Here is a 4,882-nt window from a genome sequence, read left to right on the forward strand (position 1 = left end):
CATGTATGAGAAGCAATCAAAGAACTGAAGTGACATAGCTACAAGTTTGTACTTCTCGTCTGTCTTCCTTCTGTCACTTTCTCTGTTTCTTCTTCTCAAAAAAAAAAGTAAATGATAGAGATGCTAAAAATGTTTTATTCCTGATTATTATTCACATGGACTTAACAAAATAGAACTTTTATAATTTATCTTAATAATAACTAAGTACCTTTTTATATGTTAGCATTTTAATAAGAAAATTTGTGCTATATTTATTATAAGAGCAATTTTTAAAATTTGTATCAGGACTTTTATAAACTCTTAAAAATTATTGAAAAAAAACAATGAAATTTTGTTATTTAGGATATAACTGTCTATATTTGTTATATAAAAAGTTAATTCTGGAAAAAAAAGGTTAATTCTGGTATATTAGAAATGATTCACTATTTTATATGTAACAATAATAAATACATATACAAGATGAGGTTTAAAAGATAATATAAATCATAAAATTTAACACCTAATCATATGCACACTAGATAATTACTTAATATTCTGTTATTCAGGTACGAGTATTTTAAAAGAGCAGGGAGATACCTACTTGTCCAAAGTAAACGCTGAGCCATCTAGCCAAGCCCATTTCAGTTGGCTGTTGTTGTAATACAAATGGATCCAAAGCTCCTTCTGATGCGTGTGACGTTGCATCTTTGACAATTTTATTACAAAGTTCTGGATAAAATGAGGATAGGAAAAAAATCCAATACTTTTGGTTGGTTGTCTATGTATATAGAAATTAAAACTTTATACACATTTTATCTGGTGTTATAGCACAATAATAAAAATGTTCTTTGAATTTTTTAACAACTCACTAATAACCAATAATTTATTCATTAAATAATTGTTATGGACGTTTTATAATAATGTGAACATTGTGCTGTGTATTGAATATTGAAAAGCAGTAAGAGACTTGGTACCTAAGAATCTAAGAAACATGCAAATCAGTTAAGTAAGCAGTTTATACAAAAAGGGAAGTATAGGATAAAATAACAGTATTTATCAGGAACTTTTACCGAGCCAAGTGATCCAAATAAAATTTTCATACTTTTGTGATTTTAAGATAAACCTGAAAGTAAATAGGCACTTATTAGGGTAAAGTTACAAAGGATTGGGAAGAGGACAGTAAAATTGTGAGAAGATTGAATTACACTCTAAGGAATACATAAGGGGAGTATGTTAAAATAAGTGGGTGAAGAAGTAGAAGTGACAGAAAGTTATTGGTAACTAAGGAGGCTGCATATATAAAACTTGTACATAAATGGCTAGATACTGAGGAAGAGTTTCAAGAAAGAGAATAGCATAATCTGATGTGTATCATCTCAAGCTCCCTTTGCTCCAACAGTAATCTCAGAAGACAGAAAGCCTAGAACCTAGAAATATCTCCCGGAGGAACTTGCTAAAATGTAAGAAACATATACTTCATTTCACCATCTCTTTTCAGTATTTAATTTAAGAAAACTTGAAAGTGAAGTAGAACAATGGAGTTTACATTCTTCCGAAGGCATCATAGTTCTAGCAAAAAAGTAGCAGTGTTCCCCATATTGGTACCAGTTGTCTTCACAAGGATGACATTTCCAATCTAAAGAAGAATGAGAGTAAGTCTAAATGTCTTCTGTCAGTATATTTATAAACAGAAATATAGGTGTTTAAGTTGTGAAGAACAAATGATAAACAATATATAAATTACATGATAAAAGTATAGTCACCAATTTTAAATTTTAGCCCTCTAAACTAATTTCAATAGTTAAGACATAATTTATGAAACTGTGATCTAATAGGACAATTATTAATATGCTAGCATTATTAATAGCTTCCAAATTTAAGTGTGTAACAAAATTAATTAATTAATCATATGCACCAAAATAACCACAGATACATAATTATTTTCTAACTCTTAGAAAATGTGATCTCATTCCTAAATTACCTTGAGCATTTATTCATAGTGTTGAGATTCCTGTATTTCCAGAAATCAGTTCCTTCTGGTCCGTTTCCTGAGTGGGACTGAGATTTTCTGAACTTCTCTCTGTTTCTAAAGACCAAGTAACAAATATCAGTTTGGTTTGTCACATTTACCCTAAGATGAATATGTTATTGCACAAAACACTTATTTATTATGTGACTTCAAAAAGGAAAACACAATATCAATGTATAATTGGACAGGCATACACAGACAAATCTAATTATAATACAAGGAAAACTAACATAATATAGGTAAGAGCATAGATTACAGAACAATTTCTTAGAAAGAGTAATACTAGTGTAAGTTAAATAAGAGATAAAAGTTCACAGAGAGCAAAAGAATTCATTCATATTGGAATCTAATGAACAAAATGAACTAACAGGTAAAACAGAGACAGAATCATTGATAGAGAGCAGGCTGACAGCTGTGGGGGTGCATGTTGGGGACTGGTTAGTGAGGTGGAGCGATTGAGCAAAAAAGAAAAATCTCAAAGAAAGACAACAGTGTAGTGATTGCAAGGGAAAGGGTGGACAAAGGAGATGGGGAAAGGTGGAGGGATAAATGGTGATGGAAGGTGACTTGACTTGAGGTGGTGAACACACAATACAGTGTACAGATGTGTTGTGGAACTCTGCACCTAAAAACTGTATAATTTTGTGAACCAGTGCCACAAAATTATATATAATAAATTATATAATTTATATAAATTTATATAAATTTATTATAAATTATAATAAATTATATAATTTATTTAATTTTTATTTAATAAATTAAATAAAAAGAGAAGTAAAAAAAAAAAAAAAGAAGAGTGATTATTTCAAGTAGATAAGACAGTATGAATGAGCCTCAGGGTAAAGTCATAGAAGTTCAAGATAAAAACATAATTATTTGATGTGGTTCTTAAAATCACCTCTAGTACAGAGAAAATACCAAGAATAGAACTAAATAGTGCTGAGGAAATTACATCAGAAATTAAACATGAGGAGATGACGTCAGAGTAATGGCGGGGTAGGAAGCGATACCGATAAATCTCCCCCAAAACTCAACAAGATCTTCAACCAGAAACAGAAAAACCTATCCTTGAAGCCTCCAGATGTTTCACAATACACCCGAAGGTATGGTCGAGTGAAAAATTTGCTAAATATATAACCAAACCCCGAAGGAAAGAGGGAGTAAGAAATGCTCCGCCTTCCTCACTAACCTAAACAGGGAGGCTTTCTCTGGGATCTGTGAATATAGAAACTGAGGTGGGCAAAGGGGGTGAATAGATCCAGGCCGCAGCACAAACGGCCGAACCAGGCTGTGGCACGGAGATCCAAGCCGAGGAAAAACTATTCCTGTGGCAACCCGGGCAATACAAGCTAACACTCGCGCCAAACCCAGACAAAGAAAGACAAGCAGGGCAGCCTTTTTCCCTGATCCCCTGGTCAGCGCGCGCAGATAGTGGGTGAGAGAGTCCTTCCAAAGCCCCAGGAGTGGTCGCCCGTGTTGTCCCAAAGAGAGGCAGAGTCAGAGGCCTTTGTGTGGGACGGAAGCAGAATCTCTGGGCAGCCCCAGCGCCCTGGGAAAGCCGCGCATGGAAGGGAGCGAGAACTAATTCCAACGGTGAAACTTTTCCATGCTGGTAGGGGTTTCACTCAGAGGGAAACGCAGCCGACCTGATATCCTGGTCTGCGCGCGCAAATAGTGAGCGAGAAATTCCTCCGAGTGCCTCGGCAGTGCGCGCCATGTTATCGCACAGAGGGGCAGAGTCAGGAGCCTTTGTGTGGGCCAAAGCGGAATCTCGGGCCACCCCAGCACCTTGCAAAAGCCACGCACGGGGACGGAGCGAGAGCCAATTCCAATGCTGGAACTTTTCCATGCGGTTGGGGATTTCACTCAGAGCGTGAGACTGCAGGTCTGATATCCTGGTCTGTGCGCACAGATAGTGAGCGGGAGTTTCCTCCAAGCGCCCCAGGAGTGGGCGCCTGCCTGTGTTACCGGACAGAGTGGCAGAGCCAGAGGTCTTTGAGTGGGCGGAAACCCCGCCTGATTATGCTAGCAGCTCTGACTGACTGAGCCTTACCCAGAGCCCTGTGCTGAGTGGAAATAGAGTGGGGAGTTGCCAGCTCTTTGAGCGTCTTACTATCCAGGCAGAGGCAGAGGCAACAGCAACCCCATAGCTGGATTATCAGGCTACTAATTGAGGAAGGAAAGAATAGGAGAAAGGCTCCAGGAACACGGACTCTCTCACTGTTGGAGCCTATAAATGCTAATGAGCCTCGACTGCCAACGAGACTAAAGCACAATACATGACATCGCCATAGAGACTTATCAACTGCAAACCTCTACCTGAGCGTGCCAAAGGGGCAGAACCTGGGGTACAGAGTCACCGACCAGGAAGAGGGAGAGAAAAGAAAAAACAAGAAGATAACCTCTCAAAATCAAGAATAATCTGCAGACTTTATAACCTATCCCATTTTATTATATTTGTTCGTTTGTTTCTCTTCATTCTTGATTTTTTTTTTTCCTCCTCCAATTCGGCTGATTAACTCTCTGCCACTCTTACTCTCTCCTCTCCTTGAACTACACTACCCATAAGTGTTACATCTCCCATTATCTTTTCTCTCCTCTTCCTTTCTCTCTATGAGGGTTGCACTCCAAAACCCTTAACTCTCTCTCTCTCTCTCTCTCTCTCCTCTTTTTTCTTTTTTCTTCTTTTAGTGGTTCCCTCTTTGTTTCTCTCTCTCTCTTTCTTTTCTCCCTCTATATTAGTTTCTTCCTTTCTCCTTTACATCTCCTCTCATTCAAACCTCAATAACAAACAAATTATCTTCTTTTTTCTTTCTTCTTTCTTTCTTTCTTTCTTTTTTTTTTTTTTTTTTTTTTTTTTTTTTTTTTTTTTGT

Source organism: Saccopteryx leptura, chromosome 1 (assembly GCF_036850995.1).
Source record: "Saccopteryx leptura isolate mSacLep1 chromosome 1, mSacLep1_pri_phased_curated, whole genome shotgun sequence".
In the NCBI taxonomy this organism is placed as follows: Eukaryota; Metazoa; Chordata; class Mammalia; order Chiroptera; family Emballonuridae; genus Saccopteryx; species Saccopteryx leptura.